The sequence below is a fragment of the Micropterus salmoides genome, unplaced genomic scaffold (assembly GCF_014851395.1).
Source record: "Micropterus salmoides isolate LMB-PRFRI ecotype aquatic unplaced genomic scaffold, ASM1485139v1 Ms_hic_scaffold_17, whole genome shotgun sequence".
NCBI classification, from domain to species: domain Eukaryota; kingdom Metazoa; phylum Chordata; class Actinopteri; order Centrarchiformes; family Centrarchidae; genus Micropterus; species Micropterus salmoides.
Window position 1 is genome coordinate 30,173,925 of NW_024040817.1, and position 16,635 is coordinate 30,190,559.

The window sequence follows — 16,635 nt, forward strand, 5'->3', positions numbered from 1 at the left end:
CAGATCAGGTAGAATTAGGATTTGATGGTGTACGTGTGATGTTTAAATGTGATAAATAACATATTTTATAGTTTCCCTACGAGAAGTTATTATATGGTTATCATGTAGGAGATGATTACTTGTTCCATTACCCAGAAGCATGCTTGAATGAAGCAGACGTGAAAACACACGAAAGACATCTGGAAATAATCACCACTAGTGGTTTCTGATGGTTAGAATTACATTTAAGTGAAGTGGAGTATATTGTTGTCACATGAAACCTTTTGAATGATCTGATATCACTCTTTTAGCACTTAGATAAACAAGCACATGCACATTCCAATCTATGCATGATCATGCTGTTGATACATCTGATGATCTGATAATGCTGTTTGAAGCTTTAACCAAGCAGTGCCTTTTTTGTGATTCATTCATTCATTTACATGCTGAGCTGTCGTCTGTACTCAGGTTCAGGTCTTTTTCAGGTTAATCTGCCTACATGAACCTTTGACTGAGGCTCTCTCTGTTTCCATGAATAAACCAGCTAACACAATATTACCTCTGCCCCCGACTCAACAGTTGCGTCTTCTAGCTAATAGAGGGGAGAGACAATGAAAGCGCCAAGACGTTCTGTGACCGGTGTATGTAGTTCATGTCATGAAAATTTATGATTGCAACTGACTGAAGACCATGTAACCTCAATTGTACAGCTAATTAAACTTTTTATCTATTCATCTGATTATGATAGGCAGCTTTTCAGTTAACCAATATGAGTTGTAGCTAACAACTCAATTCGAATTCAGACCTGATCTAGGACGGTCATATATTACATATCACGATTCTGGAACAGATTAAAACCAACCATTTCAATTACTACAACATTTATTACATTTGTTACAGGAACAATTTTCTTCAATATGATGCTGGTCGGAAGCAAATTTTTTGAGAGTACTATTTTAATCAACGGTATTGTTGCAATATAGCTTCTAGCCACCTCTGGAAGCACAGAGCTCATTTCTGCTGAAGTCGCTGAGAGCGAAGGAAATCCAGCTTCATCTTTGATTTAACATGGTTTATATTGACTTCAATAGATGAATGCGACTTTGGTTGAAGTGGCATTTTGTCGTTTTTGCAACCTCATTCTTGTGTAATTTCTGGTTTGATAAATAGTAAATCCATACCCCCATACTGCTATTTTCCAAGCTAAGTTACTGTAGCTATCATATGCTGTCAAGCACTGTTTGCTGCCTTGTCTTGAGTGTCCATTTCTACACTTTGTTTTAGCGCTCTGCCAGCTAGTTGCTACCCCTCGGCAGGCTTCTGGAAGCTAGCCAATCAGAAGAAAGTGGCCTTAAAGAGACAGGAGCTAAAACGGCTTGTTTCTGACAGATGATTAACAAGCATTAAATACCAGTATAAGATAAATAAATATTTGTTAAAACTGTGAATCATCCAGAGCTACCCTAGTGGAGTCTCAGAATAAAAACATAGTGCTGGAAATGTATTTGTCCCCTTTAGTGTTAACTTTTTCTCTTAATTCTTCTAGTGTGGTAGACTTATTTGAGACATTGACACAAGCTACCTGCACTTTTGCCGAGTGTGATCAGTCTAAACAGTCAGTGAAGATGCATTCAGTTCCAATATGCAACCACAGTAATTGCGTCACAGAGCACTACACATTAATCGGGGGCGGATTAATCTATAAGGCTTGTATGCATGAATTCAAACCACCTCTTTATTCAGTCTTTATTCATGTTCATCCATCAGGTCGTGTGTGTTCCACCTGTAATCATTACTATCTAGTAAAATACTTCAACCCAAATGTTACCTTACTCTCCCAACCACATTCAAAGCTCTTTCACCTTTGAACACTTGATGAGGCAACGCACTTCCATCGCATTTCATCCATCTCACCTCTGGGATGGCAGAATCCATCACCTCTTCTGAGGCCTCTGACCTGGTCTAGGCAGTCCAGTCACGTCTGCAGGCCCTCAGAGCTGTCTTAAACACTGCACAGATCATCTGGTCTCCGCTGCTTTGATCTCACAGAGACAGCACCGGCTTCTCAGAGGCAAAATCCATACTAAAGCTTTCTGACTTCACAATGCCGAACCAATCTAGCAAATGATGCCGGGATATGAGGAGCCTTTCAAATGGTGGTTTGATTTCCGTCTCTTTACTGAGATGGACTCTGCCGAGGCATCCAAAGAAAGAAAAAAAAAAAAAGACACAGAGAGTATCGCTGACTGGGCGGCCAACAGAATACAAATTGCTACTTTCATATTTGGCCCTGGAGAAATGTGTTACTCATGTGCACCAAAGGCACAATGATCTGCTGTGTGCTATAGAGAAGAGCCTTTGACAACAGACACTAGCTTTCTATTTATTTTTTCCCGGCAGCACTTAGTCTGTGTCCTGGGAAGGATAAGATATGATATGATTAATGATTAGGTGAAATGTTATTGATCCCTGTAAGGAGCTGAGGTTGTTGTAGCAAATTGTGTGGTTATGGGTAGAAGAAATAGACAATAAGAATGATCTGGATAAATAAAAAAAATAAAAAACACATACAAACAAGACTTTTGCTTCTCCAGTACCGGCATAATATGGAATTTTAATACTTAAAGAGGTGGTATTGGGCTTTTTCCCTCTCCTTTATTGTTATATACCTTTTTTGTGCATGTAATAGGTTTGCAAACCTAAAGAGCCCAAAGTCCACCCCAAAGGGAGTTCCCTTCTCCCACAGAAAACTCTGCTCTGAACTGACTGAAAACAACTCGTTTGTAGTCCAGCCGCTTCCCTGTGACTTCACAGGAATGAAAGCAAAATGCGCCTCATATAAAGCTCGCCAAGCGGCTAGTCCGACACGCCCTCAAAAACACCGGTGGAAAAACAGTGAGCTGCAGCACACACCTCTCCTCTCCCTTCCAAACACTAGCTACCCTCCAGGCAGTCAATGGACAGAAAGTTGTTACTGTGATGTAGAAACTTTCTGGATGAAAGATACACGTACGTAGCTAAAACGAAGCGTTCAACATGCAAGGTGAAAAGAGGAGCTGCAGCAATGTGCAGTATGAAAAAAAATATGGTGATTTTTTTTGAAAATTAAACCATGTAAACCTGTTCTGGTACAACCCCTAAATAAGATTTTGAACCTGAAAATGAGCACAATACCACCTCTTTAACAAGTTTCAAAATAGGAGCCTTGTTGTGTACTTGCCAGCATGCAGACTAAAATCACTATTTCCCACAAGGCACATACAAAAAATGGTAGTTAGTGAGGCAACAAAGACAATCAAATTAATCAGTGAATAAAGATGGGGTAACTTTGTGTCATGTTCCTTGTTAATATCCTGTTCCTGAGTTCCTGAGACTGACTGTCTTATACAGTTGGCGGTAGTATCAAAAGGTCTGTTTTATTAACATGTATTTCTGATCCTGATGTCTTCCTGTATGTCAGTAAAAGGTGCCTCATATATATAATTATCATTAGTATTACATTGTGTTTACTGTACAATATGAATATGGAATTGTGACATACCACTTTTGTCCACTTGTGTTATGAAATCATTTCTAAAGCTCAATTAAGAATTTAAAGGGGCATTATACTACTGCCTTCATACAGAAATACCACAATAAACGCAGAAACACCAGCATGCAGGCTGTGGCTTTTCTCCAGACATCTTCAGGCTCTGTTACTTCGATGTTCCCGTATCAGAGGCAGATCAACACCGGCGCCGTACCTTTCATTCAGTGCAGCCAGCCGCATATCGGCTCAATACTCCCACAAAAAGGGTGACAGCAGCTATAGACAGACAGGGAGAACAGACAGAGCTGGAAACTCCCACTGCAACGTTACAGTGATAGTTTTATCAACTGCAGGTTGAACTAATCCATGCTCGTTAGATGATCACGGTACATTTACTGCATTTAGCCGACGTGCTACATCGTTAGCTCGGCTGCTGCTTTTCGGTAACGTTAACCATCTTTACTATCTGTGAATCTGTCACCGGAGGCTCAGCAGTGTCAGCACAGCTACATGTATTGGATGATAATGAAACGGTTAGTTAGCTGGAATGGATATTATGATGAGATTGTGATGAGAACACTTAGACCGCAGTAAGTAACTTTACTGTAACTAGTGATAGTGGATGGCTCTTCCTCTGGCTTGTTGTGACCGTTTTGTTGCAGTGTTTTATGTTATGTGGGTCACGTTAGTTACAGTGACTGAGAGGTGGAGAAGCTGTGTACCTGAGTATTGGTAAAACCACAATAAACATAAACTGAACGTTACAAAGAAAAAAGCAGCAGGTCCGAGCTACTGTTAGCTGTTAGGTACGTTAGCTGGCTGCTCCTGGCTGCATCACTATAGGCTTTAGTACAGACATTAGTAAACAAATCGCTACACATTTGCTTTTTTACCATTACATCCTTTCTTGCAGGCTAAATCAACAGTGGTACACAGGATAGTAACAAGGGTCGCGATAGTTGGTGAATTAATGTGGAAAGCGATCGGATAACATAACATTGTTGTTAGCCTGCGAGCTAACGTGACTTTCTCTGTGTTTCTCCAGCTTTACTAATGCTCACTTTGTTCTTACTCAACATCATCTGAACCTGTTTGGTCTGATGGGCTTCAGCACATAAACCTTTATTCTTGTTTTGGATCCTTACGTGGAGCCTGTGTTTTGCTGGGAGCCGGTTGTTTTATAGTGTTAGTGGACTGCATGTCGTTAGCTGCCGTGTTGTCGCTGTAGTCTGTGAGAGGCTCGGGAGCGCGCACAGAGCTGAATCCAACCCGGTGTCCCCACATTAAAAGCAGAATAGTGGCTGATGCAAGCAACAGAGAAAACAGGCGTGTGCTTCATTTCTAAGTGAGATTTGAGCCCATTGACAATAAGGCAATGACAATTTCATTTATTAAAATCAAAAACTTAAATATAGCCCCTTTAAATGTTCTCAATGCATAAAATAACATATAATTCTTAATATTAAGTAACTGTATTAAAAGAACCAAAACCTCCAACATTTCTACATGACAACAGTGATACAGTTCTGTCTGATGAATTGTGTTTGTTTGTTTTAATGCTACAGTGCAAATGAAAGAGTTCAGGACAACTGTGCTGTCCAGAGTGTGCAGTATATTGTAAAAGTTACACCTACTGTTATAATGCAGCAGTACGCGTATGTGTGTATGTATGTGTGTGTGTGTGTGTGTGGTGTACTGTATACAGCTGTGCGCACTGAAGTTGAGTAAGCCTTTTGACCTTGCTGTTTCTTTGATTTTCACTTCTCACACTGAGTCAGACAAATTTATTGTGGTGCTCTGATCAAGTCAGGATTGAAATAAACCTCCCTCTCCCACCGCCATCACTCCATAGCTTTCTCTCATACTCACACACACACACACACACACACACACACAAGGAAAACAAAAATGCTGATTAATTGCATGTTGCAGCGGATAATAGATTGTGACCTCTGTTTCGCCTTTGCTGTTGTCATTGTCCCACAGCATGAAGGATGGACACAGAACACAAACCAATGATCTTTTCCCCATCCAGCCCAATGCCTCTGAGTCTGAATAATTCAATTTGTATCCACCAAAGCTGCATTTGTCATAGCTGGTGTGTGCTTTCAGGCTCTTTACCCATGATGCTTTGCTCTATACACTTTGATTCACCACATTCAGTGCAGCTTTCAAGAGATCAGTCCGCACACAGGGAAGCCAGGGTGTATGGTATTTGAAAGTGCTTGCTGAAAAATCTAATGTCACTTAATTTGCTCAGTTAAAGGCACTAGATGCAATATTGTAACAGTACATATTGCCAAAGAAATAAAAAACAAATCAGCTCATGATGGAGGAAATTTTTGGCTTCAGTCCCACAGCAGTTATACATTTAAATGCAACTATTTCTCAAAATGAAAAGAAAATTCTGGTTTTGTTAAAAGTTTGGTCATAAAAGTTGAGCTTGAAAGTTCATTATTGACCTTGGAAACAGCAGAAAATTCTCAGCTTAAGGTCCAATTACAGGACATATTCCATGACAACTGAGAAAATTCTTTCTGCTGATGAAGCCCATGTGATATGGCTGAAAGCTCCAGAAACTGTTCGGGTAGTGGACCCTAAGAACTACAATCTTGAGTCTTAATATCGTTGTTCTGGTGATCATTGCTATCAATTATGTAAACATTTTACTCACCAAATTACCAGAGAAGGGTTTGTCTTGTCAACTGCTTATTATATTTGCATTTCTTAAAAATAATATTTTACTTATTAGGTTAATTACAGTGGTGTGGGAACACAGTGACAACACTACAACAGCAGATTCCTACATCCATACAGTGAACACCACCTGAGATGACTCTGCAAATGACCAGTGTCCACTGTGCGTTAAAAATCCAAAAGGGGATGAAACCAAAAATATACATACTCAAAATAAAGTAAAAATCCTTCATTGCGCAGGAAAACTGTACACATGCAAATACAGCAAATGGGTCTAAGATGAAGCAGGAAGTTGGTAACTATGTTAACTATGAAAGATGTTTACAATGGACTGTTTGGGTAAAGTTTGTACTGTTTGCCTTTATCGTCTCATCCAAATATATTTGACTAACCTGGAGGTTTGATTAATTGTCTGACTGCTTGTGTTTCTTGCTCAATTGTACATCTGTTCTGTCACAGCAATTAACAGCATACTTACGAACAAAGGAGGTGCACTTAATAGCTTGTCGATCTTTCAACTAACTGGCATTTCGAAGTAGTTTAAGTTATAAAAGCTGTGGTTTGTGGCACCAAGTTCTTAATGAATCTCATGGCCTTCATCAGTGGCTGGAGTTTGCTCAGTTGTCACGGCACATTTTCTCAGTTCTTCTCATCTTTCATATGCTGTACTGTCCAACTGCTGACAGGCGGCTGCTGTATTCTCTGTGGAAAAAGGAAAATAACGTATGTTGCAACAAGTACTACACAGTAGGACCAGGCTCAGTAGATGGTGGAATGAAGTGACTGTACATCTCTATCTGTATCCTAAAGTTGATGGATGCTGAAGTTGAAGGAAATTAAAAAGTAGGTTTAAACCCTAAACATCAAGCTGGGTTAGGGTTAGAAGGTCATCATGGATTGCAGCGACAGTTAGCATCCATTCACCAGATAAATTTAAGAAGAGAAATTGTACAGATTATCTTCTGTCAAATTCAAACCCTTTTGGATTAGGACACTGTGTTGAGATTATCTCACCAGAGTCAATACCACCTAGCTTTCTACCCCATTATATCTTTCTTGTGCACACACACACACACACACACACACACACACACACACACACACACACACACACACACACACACACACACTCTCCTCTTTGTGCAGCCTTTGTAGTTATGAACATGTATTCATCAGCATTTCCTCTTTACTTTCTTGTTTACAGTAGTTTAGTCTGCAATTTAAACAAGTCTGCTCATTTCCTCTTCCGAGTTGATATATGACTCGTGTTGAATTTTAAAGACTCTGCACGATAGGGAGTGACGTTATTGTCAAGAGTTTTGTCCTCCAGGGCCATTGTTTATTTCCTGGATTCTTGTTTGTGAGAGAATGGGATGGGCTGGGGAGAGCTGGGCCAAAAAGGCAGTAACAAGCTTTAAACTATGGAAGCCCTAAGTGACCTTACCTCGTTTTCCCGTGATAACGGGGTAATTATCTTGTGATCTCGAGATAACAAACAGTAATTTAACACGGGGTCAGGAATCTTTCTTCTGTTATCATGGGAAAATGGAGTAAAAAAAATATTTGAATGGATGGCCGCTTAGGGCTTCTGTAGTAAACCCAACATTGATGAACCATATAAAATTCCATTCCGCATTCTTCCGCTGGTCCGGGGTCAGGTTGTGGTGACAGCGGGCAAAGCAGGGTAGTCCAGACGTCCTTCTCCTCAGCAGCACTTTCCAGTTCCTCCTGTGGGGAGATGAGATGTGTAATCCCTCCAGTAGTGATGGGAGTACTACGGAGTACTGGGTCTACTCCGGTGTGTCCTCCTAGTCAGTTGTGCCTGGAAGGCACCCAGGGGGCATCCTAATCATATGCATGAACCAACTCAACTGGCTCCTTTCGACCCAAAGGAGCAGTGGCTCTGCTCTGAGCTCGCTCTGGATGTCATCCTATGGAGGAAACTCATTTTGGACGCTTGTATCCGCACTCTCATTCTTCTGGTCACTACCATAGGTGAGGCTTGGAACGTGAATCGACTGGCAAATATGGTAACTGGTAATAAATTTATAGGTTGTACTTTACTTGGCTGTTTGCCTACAGATGTGGTTTAGTAGATATAGATTATAGTAGGCCTATTTGTAACATTTCAGCAGCATATTGAGATTCAACAATTCAACTGATTCACTTTTTTACCATCTTGTTAAGGTTTGATTTGGACCAAAATAGTGTATTCATTATCATTTCTAATAGTATCACATATAGCTTACCACTGGTACAATATTAATTCCAGCTACAGCAGTTTCATTATGGCAGGTTGTTCTCGTTCATTAAATCCCTGTGGGGAAAAAATGGTCTACATGGTGGTTAGTCTCTAATTTGTTAAATGCTAAGTGCTAACTTGTAAACAGTCAGCCATTCATGCAGAACGAGTTCAATATCTCAAAAGCTTGTTGTAGCACTACATCAACCTTTTTTAAGGTCCCGCCTCATCCGGGCTGTGATCAGTAGGTCACGAAAGGTGACAGTGACAAGCAACTTTATGCACAGACTTGGATAAAAGAAGCACCTGATCTTCTCCTGACTCAGACTCCGCAGGTGGAGAGGGCAGAAAAGAGTAGTTTAGAGAAGTGCCGGTATGCAAGAAAAAGTCCCTGTACAACAAAGAGTAAAATGTAATGTGGCGGTACTGGTCAAAGCAATGCAAAAACAAACACAATGAATGCCGACTGAACAAAGCAAAAAGCCGAATGCCGGACATTTTGGGGCGATTTAGAAATCCCGGCTGGACGGATTTTTTAGGTCCCAAAAAGAGGAAGTGTCCGGGAAAAGGAGTACTTATAGTTACCCTATCTTAGCAGAAAAATTCACCACTATCACAAGCTAGATGCTTACCATGGCTGTTCACTGGGCAGGTAGCATATAAGAGGCTAAGATGAGCTTGATTGTTAAAAATGAGAAGAAGCAATGAGACTGACTGAGGTGTATGTAAACTCGGGTGATGATTCTCTGTGGGTTTGTTACAACAAGTGATGACATTCTACCCATTGGTAATATGAAAATATTGAGAAGTCTTGAAAGCTTTATATCATGATCTATTACATGCATACTGTTTGCTCAGTTTTTGCTGACAGGAAGTGAAAGCCACACTCCCATCACGCCAAACCATGTAAATATATTGTGGTTTTACAATCATCCAACTTCTCTTTATATGTCCCCCTCAGCACTTAGCTTCCAGGTTCCTCCTCTGGTTCAGGCCGTCTGCGGTTTGAAAATGAGATACTCATCCCTGTGTGTTTACACAGCTGCTTTTTTAAGACGTGAGCATGCCTAGGAAAATGGACAGGAGGTTGCAGTGCTGAGGTCTCACCTGGCGGTCAAGCCAATGAACCTGTCACTTGAAGATTTCAAGTGCTCGCCTCAGGGCAGCCCACATTTGCTAACATACCTTTACCCCTCCCTCACACAGAGCTCATCAAAACTGTGAGTAACGAGTGGAATGATTACTCCTCCATGCTTTCAGAATGTCTGATGAAAGAGCGATGCAATATCCAAACCATACAGAGCACGCTGCATCAGATGTAGCAAGCTCTGTTTTCTGTTTAAAGCAATGGAAGTGGCTTTGGTTATGTGTCCTCAGTGGGAGACTTTTTCATGTCATTCGGTGCCTTAACACCAATTGTAAGTCTTATCTACACTGAATTATTGACCCTTTTATTTATTTTCCCTTTTATTGAACAACTGCTGCAGCTGGCTTTAGAACCTAACTACTATTATCTCTGTCACTCATTCATTTTTATAGCACTGGCAATCAAAATAAAGCAATAGCATAGTGTGTTTAGAAGAACAAATAGCTCTGATCTGACTGGGGTAGTCCATTGTACAGCTCTACAAGGGGTAGTTGTCTTTTATGGCCTCTAGAGTAACTGTGTATACAGCTTGGTTAATTGAGAAAAGAGCTCAGTTGTGTAGTGTGGTGTGATTTAGCACCTTAGTCGAGCTAGAGCATTGTTTTGGTCTTAGTTTGAGATCGGGCAGAATGATTTAAGATAAATATCGAATTGTAATTTGAACTAAACAATATGCTGTTTTTATCTACATGAACAGATAGAATAATAAATAATAAAAACTATTCAGTCAGAGAAATGTGTGTCTGCGTGTATGTGTCTAGTTTTTTATAAAAAAGCTAAACCAATAGATTTTTAGATATACAGTACATAGCATAATATAAATTAGATAAGATATTACATTAGTGGTATGTATTCAAAAACAATCATGCAAAAGCCCAATTTTGATAAAAGCTGCATAATGTAGATGGACTGCACTTGTATATCGCCTTTCCAGTATTCTGACCTCTCAGTATTTTATAATACATGTCACATTCACCCCATTCACATACATTCATTCACTGATGGCAGAGGCTGCCATGCAAGATGTCAACTGCTCATCAGAAAGGAAACGGAATCTAATCCCCTTCACACACACACACTCATTTTCAGGGTTCATTATCTTGCCCAAGGACACTTCCACCTTCTCTCCAGCCTTTCATGGTAATAATGACAAACTGTGATAAATGTATTTAGTTTTATGGCATATTGAGAACCAGCAATGTCAACACTGATGCTATTTTTATTCACCTTTAACATTCTATACCTGCATAACTGCAATTGGAATCTGTCTGCCCATGCTGTTAAACTGTATTGGAAATGCCTTTTACAACAATGTAGTATGCTTTTAACTATTGTACATATTTTATTTTTTTATTACTCTAGGATGACTAATAACATCAGGCAAAGGGACTGCAGATGAAAACTAGCCTTTCGGCTAAGTCAGGTGCATTTACATGTGCTTGAAAATTGATTAATGCACATTGTCCCTTTTCAAATAAAGAAAAATATTCATTTCAAATTTTGACAGGATAAAACTAAATTAAATCATGTCTGTTGACTGACACCCCTATATAATACTGTTTAGAGATCTGCAGTGTAGCTTTATCATGGTCAATCTTTCATTTGGTATGTACTATTTAACCAATTATAGCACCCCATTATTAAATCCAGAAAAGACAATATTTTAATAAGATATTGACACTTAATGATAAAAGTTGACAGCTATGCAGTTTAGCTGCTGATGCTACCGTTAACACTTTACAGACTGACAGGACAGACAGCTTTTAACAGCAGAGCACAGCTTTTATGGTGATAAGCTTTAAACGATGATATGATGTGCTTAAAGGTTTAACTGGAGGTTCCACTTCTCTGTGCTCCAGCTGTCCGTTATTTACACCTGACATCTACCTTCTAGCTACCTGTCAGAAAATAAGCTACAGCTGAGTACATTTACTGGTGAAATCAACAGTTGATGACATTTCCCCCCTACAGCTTGTTAAGGCATTTAACTATGTAACTTCTAATTAAAATCATGATTTCAAGTTCCATAAAAAATGATAAATTGTTGTAGTTTAAGATACGCTGTGCTTGTAGTCAATGGAATCCAGTGGTTTTGTTAATAAGAAATATTCAGATTTTTATAAAAAATTTAATGTCATATTATTTAAATCCATTTCATGACTAAGATCAGTATAACGTTGTGTCTATACAGTATATATAGCGTAAATATTCACTAAATAGTCACTGAGATTCCATTTTACATAAATAGATAATTCATCTGATCAAGCAAAAAGGAGCCGTGCTGCATATCTGTTTCCACACAGCTGCGTGATTGAGAGTTTTGTGATGTTCAGTTTCATGCTGTTGCAGAGCGCCTGGTGCTGCTGATGCTACACTACGTCTGAATCGGTCATTTGTCTCGGATGATGATTGGTGTCCCATTTAAATGAGCATTAAGGTGTGAGGTTTGCTCAGAGACTCGGGGTGGGAGATGGATGACACCCTGGAGGTGGCTGGAACACTGCCCCGCCTGCCTGGATTTGTCAATGTGAAGGAACCTGTCAAACTGAATCAATAGGGGGAGGAGAGATCGCTCTCGCCAAGCAATTAAACTCCGTAATAGATAAATTCCTTATTTTTCATTCCAAATGTCAGCCATAGATTCATTTTCACACTATGGCTTTACAACCATACATCTTTCATTTGGTATGTAAATGATTAACAAATTACAGCACTTCATTAGTATACAGAACAATTGCATCAAAGTCTGGTTTTCCAAGATTATAAATTTAAGTTCTCTCAGTGGAGTCTTAGTATACAGAATAATGCAGACAGTAGACAGATAGATAAAGACAGAATAGAAAAATATCGAGGACTGCTAAAGTAGGCATACTGAATTTTTCATTAAATATATGCTTATTTAAAAGTTAAAAGAAACACTTCTGACATTTTAATTTCAAAAGCCACTGACTTCTGTTCTTTTCTGTTGTGAAGTTGAGGTTATGCACACATCATCTCTAAAATGCACATCCACTATAGAGCCTACGCATGGTGCAAAAATACATTTCGATGTGATCAAATAGCACAATGTCCTAACTTTGTGCACTTCATGTAACCTATTTTAAATCTTATTGTGAAAATTGTATAAAACAGAGGTGTTACGTACCTGTATGAGTGACTCTGTAACACAGAATCCTCAGACTAGTCTAAAGCAAATCATGATTGTCATTAGCTGAATAAGTAGTTTTTTGTATTGGAACTTTCCTGGCTGGTGATGTCTGGTTGCAGATATGTGGCCTCTGAGCTGTAAAACGTATAAACTGTTAAACACTGGGCTGGAGACAAGTGGAAGCAATGCTGCATCTACTTCCAAACTAGAAGGTAGCATACCAGACCTGAGACTAACAAAGACATTTTCGCCATGCTACAGACACCACTTTGACACAGAGTGAAAAATCTCAATGAATGATGGATGGATTTCAATTAAATTTTGTGCCTGCATGTTCCCCAGAGAATGAATCCTAAGTTATCCTGTAGCGCCACCATGAAGTAAATATTTTTGGAGAGAGAAATAGCAAGTATTTGATGAATTTCAGTGCAGTTAGGTACAAACATTCATGGTTCCTATAGGATGGATTTTAATAGCATTGGTGATTCACTGACTGACTCTAAACTGACTTTAAAAGTTGTGGTGTGTGACTTGGTAACAGCTGACAGAGCTGCAGACGAAAGACTTTGGATAGAAAATGCATCATGTAGTTCCGCTAATAATTTTTGAGGAGAAAAAAATGTAACAGATGCACAGAGTCTCTTCTTATTATCTTTTGTGGCTGATAAACAATGTTTATTAAATCCTTCACTGACGTGAGTTTCTTATGAGTAAAGTTTTTCCTGTATATGCTTGCAGATATTGCTAATATGAGTTCTTGCTCTAACATAACACATCAGTGTCTGGTATATTTTGAGGAAACAGCAGGTTTTTTTACATGCTAATGCAAAAATATAATGACTAGGGCACCTGTGCTCTTGACTCATACGGCAGTCAAACAGCAGGAATCTCATGCTAACGTTAATTATGTGAGGGGGGACTCTGTGCTGTCTGTTTATGGTTTGGAACATTTATAGTCAATCTCTCACTGTAGAGGTAACTTTGTGTAATCTGTTATAGTGGCAGTATCTGTAATAAAGCGATACCAGCGATACAGCACAGAGGGCTGGATCTGGGTCTCACCAGATCAGACTAATTTCTGTGATTACAATTTACTGTATCAGTTCCAACAGTGTGTGAACTGTACCATATTAATTATTATTATTATCATAGTCAGCCATTTTGCTACAATTAAGCTTGACACAACCGCTGCGGCTGTGTTTGCGACCTGACCTTTCTTTTCTCTGTGAAAGGGAAGAATTTGGAAAGTTGTGTGGCGCTGCAGAGAGCCCCCAGCTGCAGTAGTGCATGGATCATGCGTGATATTCAACCAGCCAGACGGAACGATCATGAACCGTTCATAGTGTGTCGTTCGTACTAGCGACACAACCCATACCGGAGAGGGAGGGGGGCGATGGAGCGTCCAGGGCCAGGGACAGGAGATCACGGATCGCTGCGGATGGTCAGTGATCGTTGCCTCTGGCTGGATGAAGTTTGATGCTCCTGATTTTACGTAAGATCCATGATGATAGAGAAATATAGAAATTAATGTCAGTAAAGCATGCTGTCAATATTTTAGAAACCCAACAAAGTAGTAGTTTGCACCCTGAGTACCACTGTAAAGTCATCAGTTTAATTCCATAGAACAGCAAGAAGAGGCACCTGTTGTTGATGTGTTGTACTGGATACACTATGCTGTCCCTTGTTCTCTACAAGATGAATGTGATCTCTCTGAACAAAACCCCTCAACATACTGTTACACACACCAGAAGTAACTATATACTACTTGGTTGCAATTAAGGGAACACCAACTTTAGTTTCTCAATTCATTTAGGCCAAAGAGAACAAGAAAAAAAACTTTGATCTGCGTTCAGCACATATGGAAGCCATCTCCGACATTCCAGCTAGACTAAAGCATGTTTTTAGAGGCCGTTTAAATAGCCTAATTTGTGTCCACGGTGAATAGAGTTTCAAAGAGTGTATAGATTCAGTTACAGTTAATACGAGTCTTCCACAGGAGTGAAACACAGGTCAGTGCAGGAAGAGAATGAGCAAGAGATATACAGAGAGAGAAACAGAGAAAGAGAGAGGGAAAGAGAGGTAAATGGAAGCTGGGAAAAAAGTGAGAGGATATTGTGTGTTTGTGTATGTGTGTGACAGAGATAAAGTGTTGCACTTTTTATGGGTACATTAATATCACTGTGCCAAAATGAGAAATACTGTAAATGCTGTGCTTAACTGGAAAAAACTGTAATTCTAGCCTTCCACATCAATGGATGGGCTCTTGTATTAGATATACGATGCTAAATAAAAAAGTAAATAAGTGAGATGAAGTTCAACATGAGGTAAATAGAAGTTCACAGAAATATCCCGCTGTTCCACAACTGGGATTTCTTTTCTACAATCCCTCTGAGGAGTTCTTAGAAATGTATTCACTGTATTTATGAGCATCCTCACCCGGGCACATTTTCTCACTTGACACATCGAGGACACAGTGGTTTAAAAAAGAAAACAGCTGAAAAAAAATTACAACACTAGAAACAAAAGGATTTTTAACAACAGTTTGGAATTTAGAAGTCTCACAAAGCTCTGCGCAAATATTCACTCTAGACTTGCTATTGAATTATCTTAGTAATGTCTTGCATGAAATGCGAGTGACAGAATGTTAAAAAGGCAAAAACACCAGGAAACACCCTGAAGCAGCATGCCTGTGAGTCTTGATCAGAAATTATTTTTACTAGATTTAGAGAATATATTTGATGCAGTTGGAAAAAAACATTTTTATAATTTTTCCGAATCCTGGAGATCAATGCAGAAAACCTAAGTCTATTTATCTTGTTTTTATGCTGAATCTCAGTAAGCCTAAGGGGCTTGGGCCAGTAGTGGCCTAAATACGGCATGCCTAGTTGCCAGACTGATCATGAATAAATGGCCAGAGTACTTGGGCCAATCACCTGGCCCAAAGTACTTCCAGCTGGAACTGATGCTCAGCCCAACTCTGCACCCCCAAAACATACCAAAATCTGGCAACCTCATGCGAGCAAGAGCTGGCTCCTCTGGTGCCAGAACACAGCCAAGTGTGCCAACACTCAGCAGAGTTTGCTGGATACCTGTATATCGAGATCATCAAGTCCAGAACGTTAAGTCACCAGAGTGCATTTGCTCTGAGCTCAACGTTGCTTTCGTGGCGCTTGTGTTTTTTGTGGTAATGTTCTTTTGTCTAAATTGTTACATTATGATTACATCCATTTTAGATCTCTAGGCTACCAGGCCACCTATGACTACTAATGTTTAATAATCAGTCTTTGGCTTGAACAACACCGTCTCACTCCCAAGTCATCAAATACTGCTGCTTGGTCAGTGGCCCTCAAAATATGATGCTGTGATGCGAAGAAGTTGGGGTGGGTGGATAGACGGAGGGGACAAACGAACACAGGACTTTAACCGAAGAGACCACTGTTTCCTGAGTCCTGTGTGAAACCAAAAGTAAATGATTCTTTGAAGTTACATAAGTGAACTGACTTACTTAACGTAGAAAAGTCCGGTACATCAGTGAGCAAGTAATGTCAGCTACGTTACGGACGTAGCATAGTTATTGTTGCTAACTTGACCGTGGAGCGCTGTGTGACAAAATAACCTTAACTCAAGTTCCATTTACTAGCATCATCAACATCTCACGGTTTTCATAAACAGATAAAGTTTGCTCAGATGTCAAAACTCCCATCTTAACCATGGGATGAGATTGAAAGCTATGGCAATAGCTAGGAATTGGTTATGTATAAATAAAACCATGTGCCTCCAAGAGAGTGGGTACAAGATTTAAAGCTCCCTGCCATAGTGCAAGTGTAATGGTTCACCCCCGAGGTTATACTACTGCACGGCCCTGACTTGAATTGGCGACCTCGGGAAGTGGA